Source organism: Protopterus annectens, chromosome 7.part1 (assembly GCF_019279795.1).
Source record: "Protopterus annectens isolate FY-2018-M chromosome 7.part1, PAN1.0, whole genome shotgun sequence".
Classification (NCBI taxonomy): Eukaryota; Metazoa; Chordata; order Ceratodontiformes; family Protopteridae; genus Protopterus; species Protopterus annectens.
The window spans coordinates 480,469,956-480,483,470 of record NC_056740.1 but is presented as its reverse complement, the minus strand read 5'-3'; the positions used below and the strand labels follow the sequence as shown (position 1 = coordinate 480,483,470).

At 45.3% G+C, this 13,515-nt stretch overlaps 1 protein-coding gene across 1 annotated transcript in view; it reads left to right on the top strand.

The window, feature by feature from the left end:
- The window catches only part of LOC122807832 (RNA-binding protein 5-like), a 1,001,232-nt gene that overhangs the window by 200,967 nt on the left and 786,750 nt on the right, over positions 1-13,515 (top strand). The gene's annotated exons all lie outside the window — the stretch shown is intronic.

The following is a 13,515-nucleotide window of genomic DNA, read 5'->3' as shown; positions in this document are numbered from 1 at the left end:
CAGAACAGCTTATCCTTACAGGCAACATACATCCCTTCCCGGGACAACCTTCGGGCAGATGCTCAAAGCAGATCATTCTCTCTATATCACGAGTGGATGTTACACAGGGAAAGTTTTCCTAGACATTGTCCACCGATGGGGTACACCACATGTAGAGCGGTTTGCCTACCCCCAGAACAGACAACTGACAAAATTCTATATCAAATGCCACTCTCCCCTAGCTTGCAGAGTGGACGCCTTCACCATCTCATGTTAGGGATTGTTTCTGTATGCCTTTTCCCCCCCTTCCCTCTCATTTAGAAAGTACTGTTGAAGATCATGAGACACATGCCAAAAATCTTGCTGGTGATTCCCCTCTGGCCAAGGCAGCATTGGTTCCCCCTTCTACAATTCCTTGCCAAGGGCAATCACCACAAGTTAACTCAGTGTGGATCTACTCACAGCAGAAGGGAACGCTCATCCATCCACACATAGAGATGCTGAACCTAACTCTCTGGATGATAAACTTCTAGTACCCTTCAGACACTGCTACACAGAGGACGTGCTTTCTATTCTGCAGGAGGCCAGGAAACTTAACACAAGGAGATCCTAAATTACTAAATGGGACAAATTCTCCAAATGGTGTCTCCAAAGACATAAGGATTCCCTTCTAGCAGATGTAGCTTTAGTCTTAGCTTGTGTGTGTGAGCTGATTAGCGCAGATCTGTCATACTCTTCAATGAAAGTGCACCTCTCTGCTTGCCTACCCCTGGAACCTCCCTTGCTCTTCAGGTTGGATGTTAACTTGTTCTTAAAAGGGGATCTTGCACATAAGACCACCCAGAAAGCCTACCCCGCCACCCTGGGACCTAAATTATGTCCTGGAGAAACTTGCGCTGACCCCATTTCAACCAGCCACTTCTGCATCCCTGCAGATGTGCACATGGAAAACAGTTTTGCTAGTAGCCCTCACTTCAGCAAGAAGGATGTCAGTTACAGGCACTCATGGTATGCCCTCCTTACTATCTTCCATAAAGACAGGGTGACCCTGCGCACCAATACCTCCTTCATGCCCAAAGTGGACAATGGGCTGTCACTAAATCAGTCCATTCACTTACCAACCTTCTTCCCTTCTCCCCAGAGTGACAGAGAATGCTACACTCCCTGGATGTTCACAGACAACTAAGATTTTATCTGGACAAAACCAAGTCCATCAGACAATCAAATCTCCTCTGTCTCCTTCCATCCCAGAGCCCTGAGCAAGACAGTCTCCAAGCAGACTATTTTCTGTTGGATCAGGAAAACCATCTGATGTTCTTCGTGTTTCACTGTTGCAGTCCTCACATTTGGGTTATCTGCCTGCAGGTAGCCCTCAGCCGGCCTGAATACCAGAGTCTTGGATTCCTGTGTCGGATGCTGTCTCATCTTCCATGACTTCAGGTCGTCAGGGGGGTATAAAACATGCAGCCGATGCCATTACATCAGTCTTTCTTGCCGCGCAGTGCCCGAAGCAGAAGCAGTTCGCAAGTGCCGGTCGGCTGACTCCTGAAAGTTTTGTTTTCAAGTTTCAGAACCGAAATCTTCAAAAAAGCGAAGTACCCCGTTGGGGATCCTTTTTCTTGCTTTTAACTGATGTCAGTAAAAGTTAACATTTGTCTTACCTGTGGAAAGCAAATGCCTCAAAGATTTTCATTCGTACTGCATTCCTTGCTTAAATTGTCAGTTTAATATGTTAAAGTACCAGCAGCATATTGTGGGACTACTTAAACAAAAAATGATGATTCCTGACTGTGCTGAACACACAGAATTACAGGATTTAATGCATTCTGCAGAACAGGTTGGTAAACATACTTTGCAGTGTGGTTTTGATTCTTTAGAAGCATCTTGCATGGCTGCTGTCACTGGGTCTGTACTTAGAAGGCTTGCTTGGCTTAAGGAGCAAAACTTGCCAGATCATGTTAAAACTAAATTACTGGATGTTCCCTTAAACCAAGACCGCCTGTTTGGCAACAAAGCAGAAGTCGTCCTTAAAAAGATGGAGGAAAAAGCTAAATCTATGCAAACTGTTAAATATTTCCTGCAAGTACAGCCTCCCAGATTTAGTAGGCATTGGCCTTCTAAGAATTAGTCCTTTCCAGTCTCTTCCAGGCCTTCTCAGTCCAAACCCAGGAACAGCAGACCACCTAGGTTACAGTCTCAGGCTACATACAGGCCTAAGCAGTGGGGGGGCTCCCACTTCCAAAGCTGGAAGTAGTAAGACACCCCTTCCCCATGGAAAAATGTCACGATGACTTAACCTTAACCCTTCCAAGCCCTGCTCAACTGCCTGCTCCCTTAGGAGGAAAGCTCGCCCTGCATGCAAAAAACTGGGAACAAATGGGTTTTAAATAGTTTCCCAAGGATACAGATTCCACTTCCACACCTCACCAACCCCAAATGGTTGGCCAGACCTACCCCCAAATCAGTGGGCAGAGGCTCATAGGTTCATAGGTTTATACTAGGCTATCTGCCCTAAGGCATTTATAAGCCTAGCCCAAAGTTTTGTGGCTTACGCCACCCCTTATATGAAAAAATACTGTGCCCATTAGTTTGTTGTGCCTCTGTCCAGCAGTGACACAGAGATTATTCCTGGGGTAAACCTACGATCTCCCATCCACAGGTCAAGATTTCTCTTGAACAGAGCCAGCGAGGTGCTCTGCCTCACATGGACTGGGATTTTATTCCACAGCATAGGGAGTCTCTGAGTGATAAATCTATCCCTCCAGCACGTCCTATTTATATCCGTGCTAAGGTTTAAGTCGCTTGCTCTAGTGGTTTTGGTGGATTTGGATTTTTTGAGGTGGAGCATGTCCATTAATTCCGGGTTGGACATGGCCTTGTATGTCAGGCACATGTCACCTCTGAGTAGACGGTATGCGACTGAATAGAGCTGGAGTTTCTTCAATCTGGCAGCATATGACAGATTTTGGAGTCCCTTTATCCTTTTGGTGAGGAACTTTTGGGGTCTCTCCAATTGCTGCAGATGTCGGGTGAGATGCATCCCGAATGGGGCATTGTACTCGATCATTGGTCTGATAAGTGAAGAGTACAGGGGAACAATGACCTCACTAGATCTGGATGTGAATCCCTTCATGATCAGGTGGGCAATGTAGAAGGTTCATTAGCAGGTTCTCTCCCTTCTAAGTATCGGGGCTATTCAACCTGTCCCAGCAGAAGAAAGGGGACAAGGTTTTTACTCAAGACTTTTCCTGGTACCCAGAAAAGACTGCTCCTGGCGTCCTATCCTGGACCTCTCTATTCTTAACACCTTTTTGGTAATCCCAAAATTCAAAATGCTAACACTTCAACAGCTGCTTCCTATGCTAGGCAAAGATGCCTGGTTGGCAACCTTAGACTTAAAGAAAGCTTACCTGCACATTCCAATAATGGAATCTTGCAGAAGATACGTACGGTTCAGAGCAGGCTTCATGCGCTATCAATTCTCTGCGCTGCCCTTTGGCTTATCTACTGCATGTAGGGTATTCACAAAGTGTCTAGCTGCCGCCATTGCTTTTTGCAGGCAAAGAAATATTCAAATGTACCCATACCTGGACGATTGTCTGATTCAGGCAGAAAGCCAGGACAGTACTATTGAATCATCTGGCGTTTGTAAAGAAACTGCTAACTTCTCTGGGGTACACCATAAACTAAAAGAAATCACATCTTGTACCCTGCCAGCCAATTGTATTCCTGGGAGCAAGCTTGAAATCAACTTCCCAGATGGCCTACCTCACACCAGAGAAACAAGTTCATTTGACAGCCTACTTCAAACTATTGGCCACAAAGACCCAGCTATCTGCAAGGAAAATACTGCAAGCCCTGGGGTTCATGGCCTCCTGCATTCTACCAATTCCATATGCAAGACTGCATATGAGGAAACTGCAATGGTATCAACAGCCTCCTGCATTCTACTAATTCCATATGCAAGACTGCATATGAGGAAACTACAGTGGTATCTAAAAACCTATGGTGTCAACATTCTCAAGATCTAGAATCAGTGATTCCTGTCATACCTTGTCTACAGATAAAGTTCCTTTAGTGGGCAGAAGCCTGCCACCAAAACAAGGGACTGCCATTCACTACCCCCTGCCACCCAAACCCTAACAGACTCATCAGACTATGCATGGGGGGCTCACTTGGCAGGGAAGTGCATTCAGGGCAAATAGAATCCAAGTCAGATGCACCTGCATATCAATCAAAAAGAAATGTTATCTGTACATAATGCTCTGACGGCCTTCAAGGGCCACATTCTTCCAGGAGAGTTATTGGTAAAGATGGACAACACCACTTTTATGTGGTACATAAACAAGCAGGGAGGAACCCACTCATACCCTCTCTGCAGACTAGCCATGGCTCTGTGGCACACAGCCTTGAACTACCAAGTGCACCTACAAGCTCCAGTCCTGCCAGGAAAGCTAAATATACTGGCAGATGACTTGAGCAGAAATCTCATGGACCCACACGAGTGGAAACTGGAACCATATATATTCAACATGTTGGGAAACAAATGGGGGAGCCCAGAGATAGACCTGTTTGCCCCCCCCCCCCCAAAAAAAAAACTACCAATTGGACAAATTCTGCACAAGGACTCCCCATAAACAAGCTTGGAAGGTGGATGCCCTGTCCACCTGAAAAACCTATCCATTTATGCCCCCCCCCCCGGCCTCTCCTCTCCAAGGTACTACTAAAGATCAAACAGGACAAGCCAAGGACAATACTGGTTGCACCAGACTGGCCATGCCAACACTGGTACTGGAATCTGCAGCCTGGCTAATTACCTGATCTGTCGGTTACCATCCCTCAGTAAACAAGTGATTGATGTCATTCTGGAGGCAAGGAGGCCTAGTACTAGAAAATCCTATGCTGAAAAATGTAAATGATTCTGTTCCTGGAGCCAAACTTGGGGGATTGGCACAGCAGCGCCCAGTTACCTAAGATTCTTCAATACTTTACTGAGATGCTTCACAAGGACCTTTCCTTTTCCTCCATCAAAATTCATGCCTCCAATTCAGCTCATTACAATACAGAACCACGCCTGTTCTCTCATCCACTGTTGAAGCAGTTCCTCTAGAGGGGCCAAAAACTTATGACCACCCAGGAGATCCCCCACTCCAGCCTGGGACCTCAACTTTTTATTGGAAAAACTCACTCTACCTCCCTTTGAGATAGCTACAAATGCAGAGTTGAAATTCCTTTTATTTGTCTGATGAAGTTGGTGGATTACACCGAAAGCGCTCACTCTATTTGGAATAAAAACCATGTATGCTGTGGTCCCGCTGCTGCCGTTCTTGTGTTTACTAGTTGTTTTGGTTTCATATTTTGAGGAGTCTATTATGGGGCTGCTGACATCTGGGGCACGAAAAACTGATGTAATGGCGTCTGCTGCATGCTTTATACCCCTGACTACCTGACGTCATGGAAGATGAGACAGCAACCGACACAGATAAGCAGGTAACCCAAATGTGATGACTGCAACAGTGAATACACTCTTAACATCTACATTTATGGTAAGTGTACACATCTGTACTTTCTAGAGATGAGGGCGGTGCTTCTGGCGTTGCAAGCACTCCACAACCTTCTTCATCTTGAGGCGATAGCAATACAATCAGACAACATGTTGGTAGTATGGTATCTCAAAAAACAAGGCAGAACCAGATCTTTTACCCCCTTTGTCGAGAAGCTATTCGTGTTTGGAAATGGGTGATGTCATCCCAGCGCTTTCTAGTGGCAATGCACATCCCAGGGACAACCAGCGTAATAGCCGCAGCCGGGCAAATCTTGATGCCTCATGAGTGGTCTCTGAAGCAGGAAATAACGGAACAGATCTTACGCAAATGGGGACAGCCTTGCTGCGAACTTTTCGCCAGTCTGATCAACTCCAAATGCAACAGCTACTTTTCCCCCCTCCGGGGGAGTCGCCGAGACACGCACTTGTTCACGATTGGCCCCTGGGTTTCCTTTATGCCCCCCCCCCTTCCTCTCATATGCAAGCTGATTCAGAAAGTGAAACTGTTGGGAAGCATATTGATTCTCGTCACGCCTTACTGGCATCGTCCGGTTTGGTTCCCCTTTCTCGGGCCTCATCTAATAGGCGATCCATGAACTCTGGACCCAGTGCCAGATCTCTTGACGTACATGTCAGGCTCTTTTCACCCCAACCTCCACACCCTCAATTTGACAGCATGGCTGCTCCAGTTCCATCCCTAGTCAGGCTTCACGATTTTTCACCCGCTGTGATCCACATTCTCACATCTTCTCATAAACCCTCCACCAAAAAGCTATACACTAGCAAATGGAGAGGGTTTTCTATCTGGGCTGAGGAAAGGAATGTTTACTTTTGCACTGCATCCATTCCAGTGGTTTTAGAAGTTTTGTCTGAACTTTTTCACCAGGTTTCTGCTGCTGCCACAATTAGGGTCCAGTTGGCAGCAATATCAAATTTTCATGTGGGTCAACATGAGTCTAATGTCACACAGATTGTGTAAAACCTTCCTTACAGGAGCTACTTTGCTGAGACCTCCTTTTCAGGAACAGGTAGCTTCATGGGATCTAAGCTTCGTCCTGTCCAAATTAATGTCTCCACCCTTTGAACCTGCTCATTCGTGTTCGTTGAAGTTTCTGTCTTGGAAGACTGTTTCTGGCGGCCATCACATCTGCTAGACCAGTATCAGAGTTACAAGCACTGTCTATCAAGTCCCCTTATTTGATTTTCCACAAAGATAGAGCATCTCTTCCCTGAAATCCATCTTTTGTCCCTAAGGTGTGCTCTCATAATAACTTGAACCAAATTATAGAGCTGCTGGTGTTCTTTCCTAATCATTCCAACGCAGCAGAATAAAGATTTCATCAGTTGGATGTTCACAGACAATTATGGATGTTCTTCGTGTTTCACTGTTGCAGTCATAACTGTGGGGTGTTCCTGCCGGCAGGCAGCCCGAGGTCGGCCAGAATCCCAAAGTCTGGGTCCGGCGTCGGCTGTATAAACTAATACCCTGATGTCAGTACGCTCTGGTACATAGCCCTCAGCCGACGCCATTTTCTCCAGTCTTTCTTGCCGTGTGGTGGAAAGCAGCTCGCAAGTTGTTGGTTGGCGATTTTTGAACAGCGTATTTGATTGTTGTCGGTCCAAAGTTTTTTCTTCTCTTCTCAAAGCTAAGTACCCCGTTGGGGAATCTTTTTCTTGTTCCTCCGATGTCAGAAAAAGTTAATAATTGTATAGCATGTGGAAAAAGGATACCTCATAAAGATTTCCACTCTTACTGTCTACCTTGCTTAGGCCCTGACCACGACATTTCTTGTTGGTTCTGTGCCAGGTTCAATTCTCACACTATTAAGCGTCGGTACGACTGGGCTTTAAATTACTTTGGCAGACGCTTCATTTATAGAATGTCGTCGGATACTACCGGAATTCAAAAGAAGCGCAAAGACAAAGGCCTCCGAGGTCCAAACAAGATTCGTCGCAGCTGGAGCCAGCGTCCGGTTCGGCTATCGTCAGTGAGGCGCTTTTGCAGCCCCTGTCGTCTGCCACTTCTGAACCGATGGCCGATACAGACTCCCATGGGGAGCCATCAAGGCCTACTGTTTTACCTGCTGCAGGACCTTCGAACGTCGCTCCCTCAGATGGGTCCGGAACCGCTGTGCAGGTACTGGCTTCTGAGGGGGTATTCAGGCCTACTCACATCACTATATCAAAGACAAAGGCAAAGTCTAAGACTCCAGTTAAGCCTAAAGTTTTTGCTCAAGCTACTTCTGAATCTACTCCCAAGACACAGAAGCAATTGCTAAGGATGGTTGAAGATTTGCGTACAATGATTAGGGGTTCTCACCCCCCTCCAGAGAAAAGGCCTCGACAGGATGTTCCTTTGGATTCCTCTGACCAGGCTTCTGTATCTTCTGTTTCTTCCTCTGATCAGGAATATTCCTTTCCTCTTTATGAGGATTCGGATGCTGAGGATTCCTTGCCCTCTGCTTCTCCGCCTGAGGATTTTTCTTTTGGGGAGACCTTACATGAGATGAGGGAACATTTTCATTGGGAAGGTCAGGATTATTCTGCTTCCAAGAAGAGGCTTAGGGAATTCCTTCTTCCTCAGCACAGGCCTTTAGCTATACCTCCTGTTCTTGATATTGTGGATGATGCCTTTTCTGAGGCTAATTTGAATCCTGATTCCATGCCCCCTGCTCCTTCTAAACCTGATAGATTTTACAGGGTCCCTGATGCTCATTTATTCTTATTTAAGAACTCTTCTGCAGATCCTGAAACGATTTCTCAGGGTTCTAAGGCTGCTAAGGTTGCTTCTTCCAAAAATCCTATTCCCTCTGAGAAGGATTCTCATGCCTTAGACAGGTGGGGTAAAAAGGTATATACTTCTGCTACCCTTTCTATTAGGGCTTTAAATTGCCAGTTCCATATGTTTAAGTATCAGCAATTTCTTTTATCTGTTTTGAAGCAAAAGCTTGCTACTTTTCCAGCATGTGCAGAGGATAAGGAATTACAGGATGTATTGCATGCAACTGAACAAGTGAACAAGCATAGTTTACATTGTGGTTTTGATGCTTTGGAAACTTCTTGCAGGGCCGCAGCCTCTGGTACTGTTATTAGGAGACATGCTTGGCTTCGTGAACAAAGTTTGCCGGAACAGGTTAAGGCTAAGCTTTTAGATGCCCCTGTTCAACATGATGTTTTATTTGGATCTAAGGCTGAGGAGGTTATTAAAAAGATGGAAGAAAAGGCAAAATCTATGCAGACTGAAAGATTTCTTACAAGTTCAGCCTCCTAGATTTTCCAGGAATTGGCCCTCCAAAAATTGGTCCTTTCCCACGTCTGACAGGCCTCAAAGGGGAAGATATAGACGCTCCAGAGGTCGTGGTCAAGCTCAGGCCTCTTACAGATCCAGACAATGGACTGCTTCACCTAGAAGGGGAGAAGACAGATCCCAATCTCAAAGGAAACAGACTCAATGACTCTCTCGGTTGGGCTACAGGACCTCCTTACCTGGATGCCCCTCTCGGAGGAAAGCTTTCTCTTTTTTACAGAAATTGGGCTCATATTACCCAGGACAAATGGGTATTGGACGTGATTTTAAGAGGCTACAAGTTCCATTTTCATACTCTGCCAAGGGTTATCGGTTGGCCAGATCTGCCAAAACATCAATGGTCAGAGGCCTTAAATCAAGTGGATGCTCTACTGGCCATGAGAGCCATAGAGCCTGTTCCCCTCTCAGAAATGGGAAGAGGCTTTTACTCAAGACTGTTTCTGGTTCCAAGAAAACAAAACTCATGGAGACCTATTCTGGACCTTTCAGTGTTAAACACCTTTTTGGAAATTCCAAAATTCAAGATGCTTACTCTGCAACAACTGATTCCAGTGCTCTCCCAGGACGCTTGGATGGTGACATTGGACCTAAAGGAGGCCTACTTGCACATTCCCATCAGGCAGGAACGCAGGAAATTCCTCAGATTCAAGGCAGGCTCGAGGCACTTTCAATTCTCTGTACTGCCCTTTGGTTTATCTACTGCACCCAGGGTTTTTACCAAGTGTCTGGCCCCAGTAGTGGCTTATTGCAGACTTCAGGGGATTCAGATTTATCCCTATTTGGACGACTGCCTTATTCAGGCAGACAGCAAGGATCTTTTACTTCAACATCTGGATTTTGTTCAACGTCTTCTCTTCCTACTGGGATTCTCAGTGAACATAAAAAAGTCACAGTTGATCCCTTCTCAACAAATGATATTTTTGGGAGCCCTCCTAAATACAACCTTACAAAGGGCCTTCCTCACTCCAGAAAAACACATACAGCTGGCTTCAATTTTCAAGACCTTGGCAATTTTAACTCTGCTCACTGCAAGGAAATTCCTGCAGGCTCTGGGCTACATGGCTTCATGCATTCTGTTAATCCCAAATGCAAGGCTTCATATGAGAAAGCTTCAATGGTATCTGAAAAGTGTATGGTCACAGCATTACCACGATCTGGACACTATGATTCCTCTGATCCCCTGCCTCCAGAAGGAGTTCCTTTGGTGGTCCAGGGTGTGTGCTTTAAACGAAGGAAAGCCTTTTCGTCTACCTCAACCTTCTCAAATCATAACCACGGACGCCTCGGATTATGCTTGGGGAGCACATTTTCTAAACAATTGCCAGCAGGGAACCTGGACAAAGAATCATCTTCACTGGCACATCAATCTGAAGGAAATGTTGGCAGTTCAAAATGCTCTTCTAGCCTTCAAGAACCTTTTGCAACCAGGGCCTCTTCTAATTCGTACAGACAACACCACAGTCATGTGGTACATAAACAAGCAGGGGGGCTCTCATTCTTACCCTCTTTGCAGACTAGCTATGGCTTTATGGGACACAGCTCTAAGTCTGAATCTGCATCTTCAGGCTCAATTCATTCCAGGAAAGCAGAATCTCTTAGCAGACAGCCTAAGCAGAAACATTTCGGATCCTCACGAATGGATGCTAGACACCAACTTATTCAACAGGATAACTGCAGTTTGGGGATTTCCCCAGATAGATCTGTTTGCATCCCATCTCAATCATCAGCTGCCTCTCTTTTGCACCAGGTCCTTCCACAAAACAGCTTGGAAAGTGGATGCCCTGTCATTCAGTTGGAGGAACCTTTCGGGATATGCTTTCCCTCCTCTTCCTCTTCTTCCTCGGGTATTACTGAAAATAAAACAGGACAAGCCCAAGTTCATCATCTTGATTGCTCCAGATTGGCCTCGACAGTTTTGGTATCCAACTTTACAGCATCTGTTCTTGGAACCTCCTTGGATCCTTCCTCTGTACCCTTCTCTTCTGTCCCAGCATCAGGGTCAGATGCTACACCCTCATCTCAGGACCCTTTGCCTGGCAGCTTTGCTCTTCAAGGGAAGTTGATTTCTTCTAAGCTCCCCCAACAAGTTTTGGATGTTCTTCTAGAAGCTAGACGGCCTAGCACTAGGAAATCCTATGCCTCTAAATGGAAAAGATTTTGTATTTGGATTCAGGACCGAGGCTTTAACCCTTTTGTGCCTGATCTCTCTTCTATTTTGCTTTACCTTTCAGACCTTTTGTCTAAAGGCCTTTCCTTTTCTTCTATTAAGATTCATGCTTCTGCTATATCTGCTCATTTCAATACTGATCCTCCTGTTTTTTCTCACCCATTGGTGAGACCGTTCTTGAGAGGAGCTAAGAATTTGAGGCCTCCCAGGACCCCTCCTGTCCCTGCCTGGGATCTTAACTATGTTTTGGAAAACTCACTTTGCCTCCTTTTGAGCCTGCTGCGGCTTCTGATATTAAGTTTTTGTCGTGGAAGACAGTTCTTTTGTTAGCATTGACTTCTGCCAGAAGGGTTTCAGAGTTGCAAGCCCTCATGGCTGTGGAACCATACCTCATTTTCCATCAAGACAGAGTATCCTTGAGGACCAATCCTACTTTCATGCCTAAGGTGATTTCGAAAGTTGCTTTAAATCAGACAATTCACCTTCCTACCTTCTTTCCTAATCCACAAAGTAAAGGGGAAAGGATTTTGCATTCATTGGACATACACAGACATTTACGATTTTACTTGGACAAGACTAAAGAGTTCAGAAAATCTAACCAATTGTTTTTCTTTTGCCTCCAGTTCTCTTGGAAAGGCTATTTCCAAACAAACTATTTCTAAATGGATTGCTTATGGAATAAGATTTTGTTACACTCATCATGGGAAACAGTTTCCAGGTACTGTGAGAAGTCATTCTACTAGAGCAGGTGCCACTTCTACAGCTTTTCTCAGAGGAGTTCCTACCAAGGACATCTTGGAAGCTGCCACTTGGAGTTCTGTGCATACCTTTTCCAAGCACTACAATCTCCCTTTGTATTCTAAGACCAGGGCAGGTTTTGCCTCTGCTGTTTTGCAGGGCCTTCTTGCTGCCCCTTCTTCTATCTAAGCCTCCTCCCTTTCTCCACTGCTTTGGGATTCCACCCTACAGTTATGACTGCAACAGTGAAACACGAAGAACATAGTACAGTTGTGTACACCTACCATAAATGTAGATGTTAGAGTGTCTTCACTGTTGCAGTCGGTGTTTCCCTCCCTCCTATCCCCTCTTTTTTTCTCTTTTATGGTGTATTTGTGTTTCCTTGTTGGACTCATTTTTGGTTTATTGGGGATTTCTGACATCTGGGGCAAGAAAGGCTGGAGAAGATGGCGTCGGCTGAGGGCTATGTACCAGAGCGTACTGACGTCAGGGTATTGGTTTATACAGCCGATGCCGGACCCAGACTTTGTGATTCTGGCCGACCTCGGGCTGCCTGCCGGCAGGAACACCCCACAGTTATGACTGCAACAGTGAAGACACTCTAACATCTACATTTATGGTAGGTGTACACAACTGTACTTTCTATCTCCACCGGACTAAGGAATTCAGGAAATCGGACCAATTGTTTGTATCCTTAGAGTCCAGATTAGGTCTCCCAGTTTCCAAAGTGACCCTTTCGAATTGGATTTAGTTGTATCTCCTACATCCATTCTTCAGATGGAAAGCCTGTCCCAGTCTACTTATGCAGCCTTTCAAGCCAGGGTTCCAGTTGGTGGTAATTGTGCAGCAGAAACTTGCGCTACCCCTCACACCTTTATTACTCATTACAAATTGGATTTGACCTCTAGAGGTAGAGCCTCCTTTGGTTCCACAGTACTCAGGAGTATTTTTCCTTGAACCACCCAAGAATAAGGTACTAGGCTAGGGACGCTGTCCCATGTGTAAGAATGAAGGCGAGATAGGACTACAGAACATAATGAACGTTATAGTGAGTACATAACTTCTATGTTTGTAGTCCATCTCGCCCTTCATTCTTACAAACCCACCCTCCTACCCCCATCCTGGAAGGATCTGGAGACGGGGAAAAAACCTTTCATTATTGTTCTTTCTGGATAGTTTTTGTTCTGTCTTTCTATAGTTTAGCAACAAACAAGATCTGGGGATTATACTGGTGCACCATGGGATAGCTACCTAGCCACTAGCCAACTAGAAGACTTTGAGCTTTGTACTAGGCCAAGTCGAAGCTGAGGATTGGCTCCGAACCCATGTGTAAGAATGAAGGGCGAGATGGACTACAAACATGGAACGTTATGGTGAGTACATAACATGTGTAAGAATGAAGGGTGAGATGGACTACAAACATGGAACGTTATGGTGAGTACATAACTTTTTCATGTTACTTTCTTGATTTCTTCCAGTTTTTGGTTTTGCAGTTTCCTATCCTGCATTTTCTGTAAAGTTTGTGTTTCTTGTGTTTTTGTTGCTGCATTTTGCATTGGATAGAGTGATTTGTTGAGACAAATCAGTGAGATGGGGAAAGGTTAACATCAGAGGCACTAGTTCTTGTTGCAGTATTAAAAACTGTGAATGCCTCACAAACTAGCTCAGCCCAGGTGACACCTGTTAATCACAGGGGGTTAGATTTCTCACTTTTAACACTGAACTACAGTTGATACTTTGGAAAGAACAATTAATGCGGGGCATCAGAGGTTTTGTATC